Raw genomic sequence first — 21471 nt, forward strand, 5'->3', positions numbered from 1 at the left:
GCATCATTTGCAAACAATCTGAGAGGGGTACTCAGATTGTCTCCTATGTCGTTAATGTTGTTCAGGAGCAACTGAGGGAAAAATTTGGAAATTTGTGGTAAGGTCTTACGGGACCAAACTTCTGAGGTCACCCGTCCCTAAGCTCACACGCAATTTAATCTAACATAAACTAACTTACGCTAAGGACGACACACAGACCCATGGCCTATGGAGGACTCGAACCTCCGATGGTGGGAGTCACACGGAGCGTGACAAGACGCCCTAGATGGCGCGGATAGCCCGCTCGGCAACAACAGATGGCCTATAACACTTCCTTGGGGAACGCAGGACATTGCTTCTGTTTTACTCGGTGACCTTCCGTCTATTACTACGGCCTGTGATCTTACTGAGAGGAAATCACGAAGCCAGTCGCACAACTGAGGCGATTTTCCATATTCATGCAGTTTGGTTAGAAGACGCATGTGAGGAACGGTGGCGATAGTCTTCTGGAAATCTAAAAATATGGAATCAGTTTGACATCCCCTGTCGAGAGCACTCGTTACTTCATGAATATAAAGACCTAGTTGTGTTTCACAACAACGATGTGTTTTGCATCCGTGATGTCTATGTGTCAATAAATCGTTTTCTTCGAGGTAATTCACAATGTTCGAACACAGTATATGTTCCAAAACCCCACTGTAAATCGACGTTAGCGCTGTGGGCCCGTAATTCAGTTGATTACTCCTACTTTCCTTCTTGGGTATTGGTGAGACTTCAGCAACTTTCCAGTCTTTAGGTACGGTACTTTCTGTGAGCAGGCGGTTGTACATAATTCCTAAATATGGAGCTATAGCATCAGCACAATCGGAAGGGAACCTCAGCGGGACACGATCTGGACCGGAGGCCTTGCCTTTATTAAGTGATTTAACCTGCTTTGCTAGACCGTGGATGTCTACTTCTATGTTTCTCATCTAGGCAGTTGTTCTTTACCGGAATTCTGAAATATTTTTTTCGTCTTCTTTGGTGAATTAGTTTCGTAAAACCTGTTTAATAACTCTGCTTTAGTGGCACTGTCATCAGTGACTTCGCCGTTGTTATCGCGCGGTGAAAGTATTGATTGCGTCTCGCCACTGGTGTGCTTTACGTATGACCTGTCGCTGTCCTTGATCACCGTCAACTGTCCTCAGTGCCAGTGATTGGCCGCAGACACGCACTGCTGCAGGAGGAACACCTGTTTCTGGAGCTGAACCGTGTGCCAAGTCTAGACCTCGGAAAGGGGTTGCCTGGACTAAAAAGGCTCCCTCTTCTGCCTCTCGCTAAAGGGTTAATAAAGGTGGCGTTTGGGTATTTAAGCTGCTGACTCACACCAGCTTACACCACGGCACTTCTGGTGGTGGTGGTGGTTAGTGTTTAACGTCCCGTCGACAACGAGGTCATTAGAGACGGAGCGCAAGCTCGGGTGAGGGAAGGATTGGGAAGGAAATCGGCCGTGCCCTTTCAAAGGAACCATCCCGGCATTTGCCTGAAACGATTTAGGGAAATCACGGAAAACCTAAATCAGGATGGCCGAAGACGGGATTGAACCGTCGTCCTCCCGAATGCGAGTCCAGTGTGCTAACGGCACTTCTGGGGTGAATACGTATACACAATCACTGCATACCCACACATATGGAACTTTTGTGCATTGTGTATTGGCTTTTTCTTTCACACATTTGCAACCACACGGACAACGTTTATATATTCTCTTTGGCAAGTATTTCTATGGTTGTGTCCCTTTGTACGTATATCCACACACAACTGACTGTGCTTACTCATTAAATGTCGTCGTTGAGGCTGCTCGTTGCCGAGCACAGAGAGCTGTACCTCACCGTGGTCGTCGTATTCCACGCCAAGACAACTTGGTGGCCAAGGAATCAGGATTTAAAAGATGTTTTGCTCTAAATGCAAGTCCGTCTGGAGACTACACACCCTGTTCCTCGATGCTCAAAAACTCGGTGATGTTTTCACAATTCTTCTCTTACCTTCGTTTCTGCCCCTGTGTGGTCAACAGAGAAGAGGAGATTGCTTCAGTGTCTTTCTTTCGTCAGTGAACAATATACTGTTGTGTCTATTTTTTTTAATTCACTACAGTTTATCCATAATTCCTGGTCTCATTCCTGAATAACGAAAGACGTCTCTGCTCTATGCACATTACATCTGTTTGTTACCAGGTTTTTCTGACAAAAAAAATTAAAGATTTCTGAGGCAGAAATTAAAGGTTAATAAGATTAACTTAAATTGTATAGGCACTTAGGTATTTAGCAACCATATATACTTCTTTCAGTTTTTTTTATATATCTTGTGTACTTCACCGTCGTAATTGTACGAAAAAATGGACTACGCCTGTCACTATAGACTTTCATTTTGCCTCTACGCATCCACCCTTCAATACCTGATCTGCTGCCCATAGAAAAGTACACTTTCAATGGCTTGCTTGTGCCATGTGTACTTGTGCAAGTGTGTACTTGTGTACATGTTGCAAGCAATAACCTATCTAAAACGTACGACCACTAACAGCCATAATTATTAGTCTGCAAAAGGCGCAAGTACTGATATAATATTGTTTAGTACACTGTTCTCAGTCACTAGTAGAAATATCTTCAGTTGTACCCATTACACCATGTATATCTACATGTGGGAAGGTGAACGATCTGTACGTATAACTAATTATACACACTAAGCATTTGAATGTTATATACACTGAAGAACCAAAGAAATTTCGTGTCAGGCCCCGCGAGCACGCAGAAGTACCGCAACACGATGTGGCATGGACTCGACTAATGGGGGGGGGGGGGGGGGGGGTTGATTTGGGGGAAGAGACCAAACTGCGACGTCATCGGTCTCATCGGATTAGGGAAGGATGGGGAAGGAAGTCGGCCGTGCCCTTTCAATGGAACTATCCTGGCATTTGCCTGAAGCGATTTAGGGAAATCACAGAAAACCTAAATCAGGATGGTCAGACGCTGGATTGAACCGCCGTCCTCCCGAATGCGAGTCCAGTGTGCTACGACTGCGCCACCTCGCTCGCTCTCGACTAATGTCTGAAGTAGTACCGGAGGGACCAAAGTCAGTTCTGCACATATTTCTATAATACCGATAGTTTGAGAAGTTTTTTCACTTCATCAGTGGCTGCTGAATGAGGTACAGCTGACAGAGCTTTGTCAAGAAGCAGCAGACAAGAAGGCGAGTGCGCCACCAAAGTGCTCTTCATTTTCTCTCAACTCTGAGAGTACGATGAGCTCTTTCTTGCTCTGTAGTGCATTCGTCCCTATTAATGAGCTGACGTGATTGGAGTTCTGTACCCATTACGGTAGTTTTGTGCGTACTGGATGGAGATATCGCACTGATGGAACAGTCGACAGTAATTTAGTTGCTGAAAGCGATGTTTGGCCACTATCGAAAAGAGTTGCTGCAGTTCCAGATGACGCAGCTGCAAGGGTACTACTTTATTCCCACCATATGTTTTCTAAATAAATTAAACGGACAACGTTCTGATTTTGCCTCCTGGGGCATGTAGGATAAACTATCAACGACATTGACTTGTAATTGTACGCATGGTTGTGTCATAGCCTATATGTTGCTCTGGAACCAATCCCAGAAGATTCGTTTGAACAGATGTGCCCAATTAGTCAACGTCATAGAGTGTTTCCTGCTGCTTATTGTGAACAAAAACGTTGTTTGAGGCAGATTCGGGGCAGCCATTCCCAATAGTTTGTTAGGGACTGATAAGCGTATGTCGTCCATCAAAACCAGCACCTCATTATAGAGGTTTGGCGTGAATCGAATGTTCGGATTTTGATTATTAGAATGCATGGATGTTAACCCTTAACTGGAAGCGATGTTTTAACGAACGTAACTAAAATCACGGGTACAAATGGACCCTTGAATAAAAATTCAACACAATCCCCATAAAAGATATAATTCATATGTAAACGTGTAATGATTGTATTAAAATAAATTTTATTTCAAATATAAATAAACTTTTATTGAGTAAAAATTTTACATTGTGTTATTTGTTTAACTTTAAGTCCTATGTCTTATATTTTATAAGAATTTTTAGCATGTTACTTTGGAATGCTACATGAGTGCTTACATCAAAAAACCTAGATATACTGTGGGGTTTCTCATAACTTCCGCTTAACATAAATAACGACTCTACATGCCATCAGTCAGAAACAAAAACAATGAAAATGAAACATGGAAGTGCTTAAATGTTATCTGTATCAGTACCTGAACGAAGAACGGCACTTGGCACGTAACACTTCTTTTCCTGCATGCCGTTTACAGATGAATTTGAAACAAGTGTCGCATTTTTGTGATTGTTTGCTGTCAGTTTTAGGACCACATAAATTACGTTTTCCTCTTTTTCGTGATCCACATTGATTAAAATGTGAATTTTCTGGTCATTGGTCATTTTGTGGTTCATCAGCTGCCCCTAGAAAATTATCTATTCTACTCCCAAATCTACTGAACATGAAGAATCTTTCTTTCTGTGATTAAGGGCCTTATCAAATTTAGTCCAATTTCTTTTCTGTAATTATTACTTTTCATACGTTTTCCACCATTTGATGCCTTCCATAATACGAATCCATTTTCACTCGCAACATTGAATGTTCTTGCAAAGACTGAAAAATGGGCGAATTTCTGATGTAATGTATCAACACCACCTTTCGTTCTGTTGTAAAATTCAACTATCTCAGGTTTTCCACTACTTTCATTGACTGAAATCTCATGGTGCATTGATGAGACCACAACTGCGCTTCCATCCTTCTTAGGGACATAAGATGCCAATGTTTTATCCTTCATGAAAACAAATAACGTAGATCCTACTACCCATTGTTTATTGGCTAAAAATTCTGGTGGTATTTCCCTTTTAATTTTGTTCATCGTTCCAATGAAGGTCCAACCATTTTCAATCAGTCTGTCAACGAGCTCCACAGGAGAAAACCCATTATCGGCAGTTATATTTCTATTTGTTCCAAATAAAGGTTCTGCAAGCTGCAGTACATTCTGTGTTGGAACTGAAAGTTGGCTTATTTTATTAGTAATTGCTTTGCCGGTATAGATAAAAGCATTGTATAAACAGTGTGTTTTAGCGTCGCAAAGGCACTTAATGTTGCTGCCATATTTAGCAGACTTCGAGTTAATATAAACCCTGAAAAAACATTTCCCTCTAAACGGGCAAAGCAGTTCATCAACTGTCAAATACTCTGAGCAGCTATTTTTTTTTGACAGTTCAGAATGAAATTTCGAAATATTTCTAAGTCAGAGTAGCGCGTCCATTAGTTCTCCTTTCTTCCCTAGAATTCATATATTTAAATCTCAAAGCAGATAACAGGAACATAAATCGCTTCACTGACATCGTTATTCTGAATCGTAAACGAAAGCATTCTGCATTGTTTGGGTGACCAGTATACAAGCGGCCTAACCAGTCGGACGACTCAAACTAGGACGACCTGAAACTGTTCTACGATGTTGGCGGCGTTGCAACTTGTTCGCCGATATTTTCTGCTACAGCGTAAAGTCAAGCGCCGGTGTACCAGTCGTGAACGATAGAGAGGAGATGGCTGTGAGAATCGCACGCTGGCCGACGCTTCTCCAGGAAGACAACGCCAGAGGACGACATTAGCGCCGCGCCCGACTGGTCGCGGCCAATCTGAGTGGTAGCTTCAAGGTCAGCAAGTTCTACAACAGCTTCGAGATTAGGCACTTGTATATCAGCGACTTAGGGTTGTTTATACTGAAAAAAATGGTTCAGATGGCTCTGAGAACTATGGGACTTAACTCTCAGGTCAGTCCCTCAACTTAGAACTACTTAAACCTAACTAACCTAAGGACATGGCACACATCCATGCCCGGGGCTGGATTCGAACCTACGACCGTAGCAGCAGCGCAGTTCCGGACTGAGGCGCCTAGAACCATTCGGCCACAGCGGCCGGCGTTTATACTGAAGATCATTGCGTATTTTTCATGTCGCCCTTTGCTTGCAATACATCTATCTAATTGACAAACTTTTGTTATCTTTTCCTTTTGTAATAAAACTCACGAATACGATTTGTCTGAGTGTTGCCTAGCGATCCGAGAAAGCAGGTTTATCTAGACGCCCCATATTTGACGACTAGGCTGGATTTAACATTTTCCCAAATTGCCAAATTCCACTACTCGCTGTTGGTGTGAGACTTGCACGTTTTCGAGGACGACGGTGATTGTGGTATATCGTAATGATTAACTACTGCACTATCATTGTTACTTAGTTTTAAAGTGATCGATTTTCCGGTATCTTCAGTCAATGGTCGACGACAAAACTGGTATCATTGCCAGGTGTAGTCTCGCCGACAGTCATCTTTTCTTACTTTTCCAGCATTTCCCGACAGGCATGCAGGGACAATCGCTGTTGCAGAAGTCATATGGACTAGAAATCATGTTTTGGTTGAAGACTTCCATTAAGTATGGGTCAATGTCGACTTCGGGTATTTGTACTTCTGTTGATCAGTGTGAACTTGCCTGGATTTTGTGGTCAATAAAATAGAAATGTATGCGTGTGACACTCCTCTACTTTGCCGTTCAACGGAATACATCCAGAAGCGTATCTCTCCAAAACCATGATGATCGGAAATGAAAATTATTCAGAACTTCTGTGTTTGGTTAATGTGAGGCGCAGAACATATTATGACATTCAGGTGATGACCCTCTAGTGAACCTAAGTTCCTTTACTTCATCCCATGAATATCTGCGTGTGAATATGTTAAAATAACCTGAGTGGTCATTTGTGCAAACAAATGTTGATAGGGTTATGTCACCTGTCACTAACAATGATAATGTTGAGGGTGATGAATGTAATTTCGTCTGTTTTTCTTATCCACCTGCTCAGAGCATTGCTGGTGTTTCATTTTAGAGGGCACTACAAGTTCCAATTATCAGTTTTTACGATAACCCAACCTGTGTGGTGCCTCAAATCATAATTAGCACCACAGTCTAATGCACCAAGATATAGATCGGTATGCAGTGTTGGTCTGAATCGAAAAGCGTGTAGTCGATTGCTTTCCATTCTTACTTCACGTTGCTCGTTTGTTTCTGCGGTTCGTGATGCCTTTTTCTTCCGTGCTAGAGGTCTACATTGACCAATAGCTCTTTGTAAAAATCTGATTTGAAGGGAGGAAGGGAGGAAATAGGGGCTCAAAGTCCCGTCGAGATCTAGGTCATTAGAGACGGAGCACACGGTCGGAATGTTTCAATGACGGGGAACGAATCCGGCGGTTCCCTTTCAAAGAAACTACTCCAATATTTGCCAGGAGCGACTTAAGGTAATCACGAAAACCTAAATCTGGATGCTCAGACACAGATTCGAAACCTTCGTCTTCCCTTATAAGGATCCAATTTGGTAACGACTGCACCATCCGGTTCGCTTGATAGTGAAAGTATTGCTTCGCGGAAACAATACAATTAGTTTGTAAAAAGAAGAGAAAATGGAGTCAGTTGTGTTATGCCGAGTTGAAGTTTGAAGTTTATAATTAACACCACTTGTTACGTCAGACACGAACTGAAATATCAATATCTATGTTTAACTCATTTCACATACGTCATACATAAGGGAATGCAAGAACTGCCGCTGAACAATGTGAGACACACAAATATGTTGAAAGGACAGCGCACCACATATTCGAAAATAAAATTTTGGTAGACGTCTATGGTAACGCCTCAGTGTTGGCGCACCTGCACAGACGGATAGCGTTTTCGCCTGCCGCCACTTGCATTCAGTTGCAAGTTGGCAACTTCCGAGGTGCATCACAGTTACTTTTGCATTGTGTGTTACTGCTGCTACAATGTTTGCTTCACTTTTATCAATAATTGCTCTTGTTTTTTCTTGGCATGTTCTATTCTCGACACTTACAGTTTCTAGATTTTCCTTAAACAACTTTAATACAATTCAAAAGCCTCCATTTGTTGACACACAACAGATCAGCAAAGTTTAATTGCAAATAATCGAATGGTATAGAATCGAAGGAAGGACAAATAAAGAAACGTTCATACATAGAGGTAGGGGTGCAAATGTGGAAGCGTATGGGTAATGTGGAAACGTCTAGTACCTGGCGTGCAGAGTGTTGTACTCTAGTAGGGCAGCCAGAAATTGTTGCAATAGTTCCTATTTGTCATGGTTGAGGGTTAGCAGTCAGTTGAGTAACAGACGCTGTGACAATGATGCACTTTACGTTTGCGCATTTTCTAAACCTTTTTCGAGGTAAGTTGTGATGTTATATTTATCTACATACTTTGTAGTTATCTTTCTTTACGTCTGATAGCTTATAAAGGGAGGTGCATAGAAGGTTTCAGCAGTCCTTTGTCAACCTTAAATGGATTGTTGCTTAACGTAATCTACCGAAATTTAAAATGGCCGCTGTGTAGGTAATGTGGAAGCGTACATAGGATGGCATTGTGGAAACGTTTCTTCAATACCAACATCAAATACATTACTTCTAATACGTTTTGCGTCTGTTTCTAGATGCCACGAAAGCTAACTGATGGGAAACCAAGAGTTCTTGTGAAGAAGTGGGATGCTGAAAACATGATTAATACTATAATAACCCTAAGGGTAATAGGTAAATGCCATCATTCAGGCTGGATTCAAACTGAGCTCTTCTCAGAGTGGTTTGACAACTTCATTTCTAAGGCACAAAAAAAAAAAAAAAAGGTTCAAATGGCTCTGAGCACTTTGGGACTTAACATCTGTGGTCATCAGTCCCCTTGAACTTAGAACTACTTAAACCTAACTAACCTAAGGATATCACACACACACATCCATGCCCGAGGCCGGATTCGAACCTGCGACCGTAGCGGTCACGCGGTTCCAGACTGAAGCGCCTAGAACCGCACGGCCACACCGGCCGGCTCTAAGGCATATACCTCAAAAGAATCTTCTGTGTTGTTAATTCTTGATGGGCATAACAGTTCTGCCAGAAACCTTCAAATTATAGAACGTGCAAGGGAGAACCATGTTACAATCGTAAGCATCCCGCCTTACACCTCTCATAAAATTCAGCCACTTGATAAGACCTTTACGGGCACTCTAAAAACCTATTACGCTTTGTTCGTCAATGGTTGCAGCACAGTAGCCGGCCCTTAGGACCATATGACATATCTGTGATGTTTGGGAAAGCCTACCTAAAGTGCCAGACTGGCTCTACTGCTGCAAAATGATCTTTGGAGACTGGAATTTTCCCATGTGACAGGACTGTTTTTGCATAAATCGACTTTATAGCTGTAACTTTGACTTTAGATGAGGCCAGAAGTGTGAGAGGACCTGATGAGAATCCAGTATCTCCAGGTGGAAGTGGTGACCTCAGACAAGAAAACACTCAAAACGCATTCAAACCTGTGACAACTGACAGCCCAAGTGAAGATGGACAAAGATAAAACAGAAGGTCAACATCGTTGTCAAATACCTCATCAAACACGGGTGTGTCTGCACAAGACATCACGCCAATCCCTCCTCTAAAGAGGAAGGTTTACGACAGAGCTGTTTTGACATCTTCGCCTTATAAAACACGCCCTGAAGACCCCTTAATGAAGGGAAACAGAAGCTTCCTGAGGCACCTGCCAAAAGCAAGAAATCCAATTGCTTAAGTTGTTTTCGAGTGATTTCAATGCTGGGTCGTTCTTACATTAAAGAGCTTTGCATACAGAAGCCGTATTAAGTAGAAACTAGCAAAGAGGTTACATAAGATGCAAGACAAATATAGACAATATCTGTAACAGTGATACAGGTTCGACAGAATGGTCGGTCCCCAAGACAGCTACATGTGAGGGTAGTTCGTGATCGAAAAATTACCACGCTGACTGAAAGCAGCACATTTAATTCGGGATTTAAATGATGTTTGTTGACTTAACATTTGGAGCTTGCGATATGGTACAGGCCCTGCATTTCGTCGCCTATCTGCTTGTCTGTCGTATCAACACCAACATGGCGAATAATGCGCTATGTATGAAGCAGCAAGGTGGCGATACATACAGCGAACTTTGAGAACGGAGGACTCTACTGGCAGCCACAGCGGACTTCAGTCTTATATTAACTCTGTTTCTGCCTGGCAGGCTAATGTTGATAATGCCGCGCTTTAAATGAGAGCTACAGGCATGCAACAGCTTGGCCAGTAACACCAGAGGGAGTTTAACAATGTTAAATATAACCGTAGTCTTCCGCAGCCACTGTCACAGCCAGTAAAATTTTTCTGGGTTTGTGACTGCATTGTAAAACCACCGACGTTTCTCTCACTGTTGCAAGTGACCTTCTTCAGTGTGTTTTGGTTTAACGTTTTGTAAACAAAAATACCCTGAAGAAGGACATATGCAACAGTGACCGAAACGTCAGCAGTTTTATATACTGACAATGCAGTCACAAACCCAGAAAAATGTTACTGAGTTTACCATTCTTCTTATCGAAGTTATCTACGAGGAGGAAGTATGGGCATGCATCAGATCAACTGTACCGTATGTACAGGGAGAGTCACTAACGGATGCCACCTAAAGTAACTCCGGAAGTATGACAGTAGCTAAACAGTTTGTGAGACAAATGTTGCATGGGACAACGGGGGCTACAATATGACGTTGGTTTTTTGTTGCTAGATAGGGTCGTGTCAGAGATACGAAGGTCAACTTTTTCTTAAAATGAGATGCTATCGTTTGGTATTTGTTTTCTGATAGCAACTATCGAGACGAATGCAATGATGTGTAACAGTAAGGTCATTGAAGGTCAACGAATGTCCAAAGGTGCCATGAACGTCCATTTACAGAAGGTGTTCGAAGTGATGACCATCGGTATCAATGCATTACTGCAATCTTCTTATCATGGATTGATTGGTATTCCTTACCACATCACCACTTAGAGCAGCACCTACTCTGACAACTCTCTCTCGTATATCGTGCAAATAGTAAATATTCGCCGAATATGGTATATCCATCTAACGTGCCTTTCACATGTAAACACCATTCGACGGTTTCGCAATACAGCACTAATATCGTCGAATCAAGCGAATGTGTACGATGTATTCCTTCGAAGAATAGGTTGATATGTTTCTCATTTACGGGGAGTGCCAACGAAATTCAGTGAGAGCTAGAGACTTATATGCTGAAAGATATCCTCAACGGACTCACCCTATACGACGTACATTTACCTATGTGTATGATAAATTGAGAACAACTGGATATTGAACGTATCGGAAGCATATCTGGCAAAGGAAAGTTACTAACTAGGAAACGGAACTTGGTACTCTTGCCACTGTGGTTCGAGATCCTTGTGTCAGATCACGTCAAATCACAAGGGAATCTGGCATGAGCCAGAGTAGTGTTGTTCGTGTTCTGCATCTACATAAATATCATCCTTACCATAACAGTCTCCACCAAGAATAACTGCTACCGATTGTATGCGTCGCATTGAATTCTGCCGACGGGCTCAACTACATATTCAGAGGGATGACAGATTTATTAATTTGTTTTTGTTTACTGACGAGGCTACATTCATGGAAATGTTAATCTGAATAACATGCATTAGTGAGAAACTGAAAATCCATGTTGGCAATAGCAAGTTTCACACCAAAAACCGTAGTTGGTGAATCAATAGTCTGGAATGCTGGAGGACAGAATTATAGGCCCCTACTCATCCAAGGAAATCTTAATGGTAGGACGTACACCACCTTCCTGCAAGGAACATTACGTCTGTTATTGGAAGAAATACCTTTGGGAACGAGGAACAGAATGTGGTATCAACACGATGGGTGTCCGGAACATTTTTCGCCGATAGCTAAAAATGAGCTGCAGGGACAATTCCCAAATTGTTGGATTGGACGCGTAGGAGATGTGTCGCGGATTCATTCGCCAGACCTGACACCTCTGGATTTTTTTCTTATGTGGATGCGTAAAAGACATTATTTATAAAGACGTTCCTACTACACCTAAGATATTCAAGAGAGAAATGTCAGAGATGGTGCTTTGATAAGTGCTGATGTGATGACGAATACCACTCAGTCCATGATAAGAAGGTTGGAGACATTCGAACACCTTCTGTAAACTGACGTTCATGCTACCTTTGTGACCCTGTTGACCTTCAAAGAATTTACACGTCATTGGATTCGTCTCGATAGCCGCTATCATAAAATAAGTACCAAACTGTAGCATGTTATTTAAAAAAACAAAATTGACCTTCATATCTCTGACACGACTCCACCAAGCAACAAAAAACCAACGTCATATTATCGCCCCCATCGTCCCATGCACCCTTTGTCCCACAAACGTTTCAGGTTCTATCACACTTTCCAAGTTATTCTTGGTGGCAATAGTTAGTGACTCACACTGTAGACACTTGACCGCGCAAATGTGTCGTGGGGTGGTGGTGGAAGGGGGGTGGGGCGGTTGGGGGATTACCCCGAGAGTATTCTCTGTATTTCAGCACTGTGCCAACAGCAGAAGGGGATCTGAACCCGGTACCTCACAGTCTGGGACAGTATTAGAGAGTCGGCACAGGTCATTTTAGTAATATGGCCTGCCCTTCTGCTGCTAATGGCCTGCCGCACTGGTGTCAAGAATGAAGCTGTTAGGGTGGCGGTATGACCAGGACAGTGTCAGAAGGATCGGCGATCTGTGAGGTTAACTGACGATGACTACGATCTTGCAGGTGTGGCTAGGCTGAGGTGTGGACCTCACACTATACGCTCCTCCTCTGCAGTAACGACGCTACAAGTACCAAAAGACTTATAAGAACGTGTAGAGTGCGAATCGTCAAACACGCAACACAGTCAACACACGGGAGCACATCAAAAAGTGGTCGCTACGAGAGCTCGCTTGAAACTGTCATGTAGGGTTCTCAAGTATGCGTGACAGCAAATTTTCTCGTAATCCAGAATAGTGGGATCCACAATGGACTGAAAAATCGGCCATTGATTAACGGAGATATTAGAAACTAATAGCTTTTAATTTTAACCCACTCTCCACTGAATTTAGACGCTTAAGAAAAAGGGAGGTTATTTCTCAAACACAAATCTTACATTTTCATTTCGGTAACCCCATCAACTCTGTTCATCTACGTATACATCTGCATCCATACTCTGCAAACCACTTTGAAGTGCATGGCAGAGGGTACCTCCTAATGTATCAGTTATCAGGGCTTCTTCACATTCCAGTCACATATGGAGCTTGGACATGATTGTTGAAATTACCTCTGTGCGTCCTGTAAGTCTGCTAATTTCATCCTCACGACACCTGTGAGAGCGACAAGTGGTGGGTTGTAGTATATTGCTATATTCGAGGTGTAGAGCAGCTTCTTGAAACTTTCAGAGTGGGCTTTATCGGAATAGTCTCCGTCTATCTTCAAAGTGTGCCAGTTCAGTTTCTTCATGGATCAAAGAAGTATTGAATGTTCATGTTGCTCTTCTCTACGTCTTTACAATACCTGCTGCCAGTACTATATAATACGGTTCCTACATACTAGAGCAATATTCTCGGTATCGTCACATGAGACAATTGCAAACAATCATCTCTGTGGACTGATCCCATCACATTAGTATTCTACCAATGAACCGAAGCCTTCCCACCTATCTTATCTCCAACTGAGATCACATGATCGTTCCGTTTGATGTCCCAAATTGTAACACCCAGAGATATGTATGAATTAACTGGTACCAGCTGTACTCTTTCATTGGTGACTATAATTTTTTTTTATCAAGATCCTACTCAATATTTGTGCAGAATTCTTCAGATAGTACATCATTATAGATAACTGCATCATCCACGAAAAATCTAGAACTATTACATTGCTGCAAGACGATTAATATATAACAGAACCTGTGAGTCCCAATACACTTACATTGTCCACACCAATTTCTCTGCTTTGAAGGTAACACGCTGAGTCCTCCCTACCAAATAAATCCTCAGTTAAGCCACAAATTTCGCATCATACGCCATATGATCTTACTTTTGGTAATAAGTGTGATTATGGAACTGAGTCAAATGATTTTATCGAAAATCCGAAATTACTGCATTTATCGTACTGTCTCGATTATGGCTTTAAGGATGTCATGAAGGAAATGTCACTATGTTTGAAATCCATACTGATTGACAATGAGGTCCTTCTATTCAAGGAACCTCATTACCTTTGAGCTCAGAATATGTTCAAGAATCCTATAAAAAATGGATGGCAAGGATATTATACGGTAGTTTTGTGAATGACTCCTGCAGTCCCTCTACTTGATGGGTGTCTCCTCGGACTTCTCCCAACTACTGGACACTGTTATTTGTGATAGAGATTTACAATTTATTATTGTGTTATCTGTACGAGGATTTTGGTTAAGAGGGGGGCTAACTTAGTCGCAAATTCGGTGTAGGATCTGATAGAGGGTCCATCAGGCTCTGGAGCCGTGTTAAATTTCAGCTGTTTCTCAACCCTAGTGACACTAAATCTACATCTATATCTGTCATTGTCACAAATTGTAGCAATACCCCACAGTACCATCTCTAAACAAACATTTCGGAAAAGTAATTCAGAGTTTCTGATTTTGTTTTGCTATTCTTAATTGCTGTCATTACCCAGTCTACGAGTGTCTGAACACTAACTTTGGTACCAGCTTTATATAGTACCGGAATTTCCTTGGTTTTGTGAGAGATCCTTCCCATTCTATTACAATAGTCTTAGTAGGAATCAAATTATGAAAAATCCAGGATGGATTGTGACAATATTACGAAAATGAAACTTGCAACTCTCCATAGACGGGAAATGCTGAGTTGCAGATAGGCACAACAAAAATCTTTCAGAATTAAAGCTTTTGGACAATAAGGCCTTTGTCAACAATAGACGACAGACATGCATACACGTACACCCCCCCCCCCACGCACACATACACACACACACAAACGCGCGCGTGGAAACGCAAGAGCAAACGCAACTAACACACACGACTGCAGTCTCAGGGAACTGAAACCACAGTGTGACCAGCAGCACACGAGTGCATGGTGGGAGTGGCGCCTGGGTGTGGGGAGAGGAGGAGTGGCAGGGTGGTGGGGTGGTGGACAGTGAAGTGCTACAGGTTAGACAGAGGGCAGCAGAAGGGTGTGGAGGGAGGGGAAGTAGCAGAAAAGTAGAGAAATATAAAGACTGGGGTGGTGGTAGCATGATGGCTGGGTTGTGTTGGAATGGGAACAGGACACCCTGCTGGATGGGTGAGGGCACTGACTAACAATGGAGGACACCAGGCAGGTTGTGGGAGCCTTTGTCAGTCACTGTCTTCACTCATCCATCCCCTTCCCTGTTCCCATCCAGCACTACATAACCGTCATTCCACCACGAACGTGAGTGTTTCTTTAATTATGAGAGTCTTTTTGTTGTGCCTGTCTGTGACTCAGTAGGCTTAGTAGGTTGGACGGAATTTTCTCTCATCAGCCAAAAACATTTAGCGTCTTCCAACATGTAGGGCTACGTTTTGCCTAGCATTCATTGACCAGTTGTCTCTTTTTCTTTAGATGTTTCTTTCAAATGAATGTAGACTGTTGAGTGTCCCTCTTATCATGAACTGCTTTACATACGTACCAAGTGCACAGCTGACTGTTCTTGTGAACCTCAACCACAATTTTTCTACATGTTGTTCTCAAGAGCTAAATATTTCGAGTTCTGTTTTCAAATAGGTCACAATTGCTTCTTTATCCTGTTTGCTGAACATATATGTTTTCTGCTACTTGTTTTAGTGGCCATTTGCATGTTGTAAATCATGGTCATTGATACTAGTTTCTGTGTGAGCTTCCTCAAAGAGGTATGGTCATTTTGAAACTATCAGGCGCTACATCATGAGTGGGCTCCCAAACAGACTGTTTTAGGTAATCATCAGACAACTCATTTAGAAATGTATCACCAGATGTCTTGTCTCCCCCACTTCTTACTGAACTGTCATTTAACCAGTAGATTGTTGCACAATTAACATCTATTTCAACAATGAGAGAGTGACTTGGAAACTTATATAACAGTGGTTTAGCCTTCTGCATAATTTTTGGTTGCATCTGGAGTAGGTCTAGAAGTTGACAGAGGGACCGGATTTTAAATTAATGCCCACCATGATACTGAGTCTTTCCCAGAAAGCCTCACACGCAATTTATGTTTCTGTTTTGGTTGGCACAATTTGTTTGTGACCTGCGGCAAATGCCATACTATCTCAGTGTATATTTTCGATACAGGTTGAAAGTTTTATCAGTGCCTCACTGTCGTCCATTCCGTGTTTTCACCATCTTTCTGTACCGGGTATTATGTGAGCTGTTCTGGGGTAGCTTCAAACCCTGGCACGTTGATATCAGTGCTTCGGAAGTTAGTCATTTCAACTCTAATACTCTTGCAAGTATGTGACACTTCTTTGGAATTATTACTGACACTTTCAGGTCCCTATCGTTATCTGGACTGGATGAAGAGTAATCTAAAAACATGTACACTCCGCACCCAAACAGCTACCTGAGCAGCAGCCTCTGATGTGTACCACACACCTGACCCATTTAGGGTGTCCATAGAGTACTCAACCCCTTCATGCAAGTCCAAGAATTTTCAGGCTGCTTTGTCACAGAACCTTCGAACTCCCTGAGTCAGTCGTTCCATTCGATTTAGAACGTGGGATGCACGACCAGTTTTGCACTGCAGCAAATTGTGAGTCTCACTGAAATTAGATGAGGCCAGCTTTGTCAACCTTCTCTGCCATTTGAATGATCCAAGTGTGGCCGCAGAGCACAGTCAGCAGCTGGTAGCGCCCGGCTCTCTCAGCGGCTGACTGAATGGCCTCTGTAGCATGCTGAATAAGGCTCCCAGCCATACACACTGAGTGCACTTAGTGTTCCCTCACATCGCTTTTTGCATTTCCCTAAGGGATACATTCACTTGCCATACATGTGAACTTCCTGCTGTTAATAGATCCTATCCTTTTATGTTTGCCTCTTCTTGACACAGCACATACCATGTTACTCAACAGCTGAAGTCAGTCTCACTGACTCAGTTTCGATTTCAGTGGAAGCCTGCTCCTCGTATTTGTTGGTTATGGTGATGAGTACCACGTGCTGATTCCTCCCCGGTCCCTGCCTCCACCGTCCATGCAGCCTAGTACTACCACTAGCAGACCGCTCACAGCCAAGTGGATGAGCGGTGACAGATCATGTACCTCGTGTAGAAGTGACAGCAAGATATGATAGTAACTCAGATACCTGTGGTATATCGGATACATGACTGTTGGTAACTCTCCCGAAACACCCACGCACAGCAGCTTGCAGGCGGCTGATCTTAGCTTATGAACGTCGGCTTACTCTTCCCACGTTCGAGGAGAGTGTTCATAGTAGGGCTGCAGTGTGGCTGGTGTAATGTCTTACAGAATAGTAAACAAGTGTCATTAAATTAAGCCTAGAGAATCATTTTTATACTCTGGACCAGTTAAGCTCCAAGTATGAGGAGTTACCGTTATTATCTGAAGCAGTCCGTACTGAAATCGATGTTTCCTTTACAGCCTCAGTATCACCTTCTATAAACGCTACTAATCTCCTGAAATTTTTTAGAGGCTGTAGTCGAAAACAAATTCAAGATAATAATTACTTTGCGGTGAATGCAGACAATGGAACACGACATGCAACTTACAACAAGCGCTACAAAAGCACTGATTTTCTACGACATACGTAATTCTCATCACTGGTAACTTATTAAAATTCTCAAAAATTTATATTTATTCACGTTGATATACATCGAATGATCGAATAAACGTATCATTGAATGAGATTGCTACTCCGGAATTTTTATAGAGGATAAATGCTGCTCGTAACGGATGCTATAGCACAAAATTCGATTCTCATGGCACACACCGTACGAAAATACGGAATATAGTGCGACACAAACACGGATTTTGATACAGTTTACACGAATAACTTGTTTAAAATTGATATGAAGTGTTAGGACGTGACGTTTAGAGTCGAATTTATCTGACACATCTGGTTTTACTCGGACACGAAGGAAATAGCGGAAGTTGGCTTGTATACGAAATTATGAGTAAGTAGCCAAGGGAACTGCCGGATTCTCCAATTTGCTGGTTTCGTGTCACATTTGGCACTTGCGTGTGAAAGATGAAGTCTGCAACATCAGTACGTCTCTAAAACAAAAGACGTACAGTGTGCAACATAATGCAACTAAAGGCGCGTTGGTAACCCTCTTTGAAAATTTTACTATTACCTCTCGTAGACAGATTGCTTTTATCACTGTAAGGGTCTATGGAAGATGCTAGGTGATTTTTTTCTACGATGTACAAACAATAGGGGTTGATCAGTGAGATGATAAGGAACAAAAATGTTCTAATGATGTCCAGAAACGCATGGTTCCCATGACAGAGACCATTTATTTAATCATACTTTGTTACAGAAGCTGCAGTGCAATACCACGCAGCCATACTTTAGAATGCATTTTTTCCTCCTAGAGGGTCTTACTGTTTCTCGCACGTCATGACATGCAGGAAATCATGAAGGACGTACCCGAAATGAAGAGACACTAGACATGGAAAAAAAATGTGATTAAAACTGTCAATACCAGGCAATGGACCGGCCTGAACGGGGTAAGCCAGACGACCGTGTAGAACATTCTCCATGACGATTGTTACTACCCTTATCAGTTAGAGCGTGTGAAGGGGTTACTAGCGACAGACTTTCCACATCGGCAGCAGTTTTGTCGTCGGTTGCTTCACCAGGCAACCATGAGTGCAGGATTTGTGTCGTCCATCCTATTCACCGATGAGGCCAGCCTTACGTGGAGTGGCATCTTCAACTTTCATAACAGTCATCGGTGGGATAATGTGCAGAACCCATGTGGTACGATGACAGCGAATCATCAGCATCGGTGTGGCCGGTATGGGTGGGCTGGGATAATTTGCGACCGCATTTTGGGACCAGTCTTCCTTCCATGTCACCTAACAGAGGGGAACTATCGGCGTTTCTTACGGGCGTCTTGCTGTAAGAAGTGCCATTGATGATTCTAATGGTTATGTTATGATGGTGCTCCAGCCCACTTCGCCATTAACGTCCGGATGCATCTCAAATGTGTCTTCCCAGGTTGAAGGATCGGACGAGGGCTCCGGTTGCATGGCCTGCTCATTCACTGCATCTCAACCCGTGCGATTTCTGGTTATGGGGCCACCTCAGAAGTATCGTGTACACAGAGGACATTCCAGATGTGGAGACACTGGAGCAGTGTATTCACCCTGCCTATGACGCTGTTCGTATGCAGCCTGGCCGATTTGAACGTGACAGACGGAGCACGCTACTGCGCGTATACACGCATGCGTTGAGGCACACGGAAACCATTTTCATTACGTACTGTACCTGTCGCTGCGTGGTACAGCGAGTATAAGACCGCATTATTTGTAACAGTGTATGAATAACTTGTGTCTGGTGTGGAAACCATGCGTTTCCTAACATAAATCCATTAGACCTTTTTATTCCGTATCCTCTCATCGATCAATCCCTAGAATCTGTATACGGTGGTAAAAACCATCCTGTATACGCTACGTGATGACTAAATGGCATTCGAACTGGAGCTTTCTAGAACACCAGAAGCGATGATACACTGATACCCAATGATGTTGGGAAGCTCGCTCGCAGTATCCTTATGTCTGCAACGTGACACAAAGCAGATACACGAACAAGTTCACTCCGGCGTATACCACGGGTGCTATGCTACTGGCAAAGCAGTAGCGTGGGACGTACGTATTGCCTGTCATCCAGGAGCAATGAACAGTACTGAATACAAGTCTGTGTGACCCTTGGACGAGACAGCATTCTGAACAAATGAGATATCACATTATTAAGATTAAATTAGTGCACAATTGTTTTACATCATCTATCGCTGTTTTAAAAATAAAAGCTCGATATATTCACGTAGCAATCTACTGTGTTTGAATATGACCGCACGGCGCCTTCGTGGACGTCTCAGACCACCAGATAAGACTGCCGTGATTAAATAAAATAGCACCAAATGAACCCCGTGGACCATGAGGTGTTTTTAGTAGTAACGGATCAAACACTTACCTGAGTTGTCAGTTGCTGAAGTATGCAAGGTGACTCCGGTATGGGATTCTGAAAAAGAAATTCGCAAAAAATCTCAATAAAAAATTAAGCTTATTGTTCATTATTTCACCATAAATTGTTATCCATTATCATACTCAGACTCTTATGAATCGAACAAAGTAAAATTTTTACCTGTAACAGGAACTGGGTGACTGTAGCCAGTAAATATGACCACCGCCACAAAAATGCGGATGAACCAACTAAAGCTTCTGCGGAACATGGTGGAAGGACGAAGGTGTCGAGCCAAGTAAGGAAATTTTCTCTCAAAATAACTTCACCAAACTTGCAGTCTGCTGAACAACCTGAAATTTTACGAACAAGTGTAACCACAAAACACATTTTTTGCCACTACCTGTGTATTAAATAAAGTAGCGCAAATTAATTTGAATCACACCATTTTACAAGGTGGATGCTACTCCGTTGTTCCGAATATACAGTGTGATTCATGAAGAGATGCAAATATTTTAATATGTTTTTCTACAAGTAAAACGAAAGAAAAAAGTTCGAATAAACATAGATCCGCAAATGCTTGGTTACCAAGTTACGGCTAATAAAAGATTTTGCCTGAACTTTAGCAACTTTGCTAATATGAAGCCATCGCAAAACTGAACGAGGTTAAAGTAAAGCACGATTTCCATTTATTTTGTGGTTATTGGTCTGGTGAATATAATAAAACATGCCCCACATGTGTATCTGCAGTACTTTTCCAGAACATCCAAAGAAGCAAATAAGTAGTTTCGTAAAATTTTTAATTTATTACTTGCCCCAATTTTGTTTTTTTAGATTCCAGACAACTGCCCAAAGTTTTCAACAGAAGGTGCAGAGAAATTGATTTTGAAAAAAATGATGGCAATAACGTTAACTGAATCTGTATGAACGTGTCAGATTATCTGATTTTTTTAGTGTCATAGCACACGTGAATTCATCTTAAGCCAGAAAAAACGAAAAAAACGAAGCTCAGTCTTAGGAGAATTCTACAGTGTACATACAGATTCATAATACATTCACAATAAATGTTCAAAAATGTCTCCACTGAATTCAATGCATTTAGCTGCACTTCTATGAACAGATTCCGTTGCTCTACATTTCGTCTGTTGCGCTCACAACGCGAGCAAGCAATGCCTCACGTCTATTTACTCTGTCCTATGTCTTCTCTCATCCCCATAAACAAAAAAGCATTGGTGTTAAATCGGTCGATCTGAGTGGCCACAGACGTGTAGCACTTCGACCAATCTATATCTGGGGAGAATGTGCTTTTAAATGTATAGTGACGGGTTGGTGGAATGTGGAGGCGCACGGTCATGTAGGAAATGCATTTGCAGTCTTGTAGCTAGTGGGAGATCTTCGAGCAAG

The 21471-nt window shown here is 42.3% G+C and overlaps 1 protein-coding gene across 1 annotated transcript in view; it reads right to left on the reverse strand.

Annotated features, from left to right (window-relative positions):
• LOC126108871 (poly [ADP-ribose] polymerase tankyrase-1-like) overlaps positions 1-20113 on the reverse strand; it is a 63662-nt gene extending 43549 nt beyond the window's left edge. The window contains exon 1 of the mRNA XM_049914234.1: positions 20080-20113. The gene's annotated coding sequence lies outside the window, so the exon portion shown is untranslated. The remainder of the gene's footprint in view (positions 1-20079) is intronic.
• Between the last annotated feature and the right edge of the window lie 1358 nt (positions 20114-21471).

This window comes from Schistocerca cancellata, chromosome 11, assembly GCF_023864275.1.
Source record: "Schistocerca cancellata isolate TAMUIC-IGC-003103 chromosome 11, iqSchCanc2.1, whole genome shotgun sequence".
Lineage (NCBI taxonomy): Eukaryota > Metazoa > Arthropoda > Insecta > Orthoptera > Acrididae > Schistocerca > Schistocerca cancellata.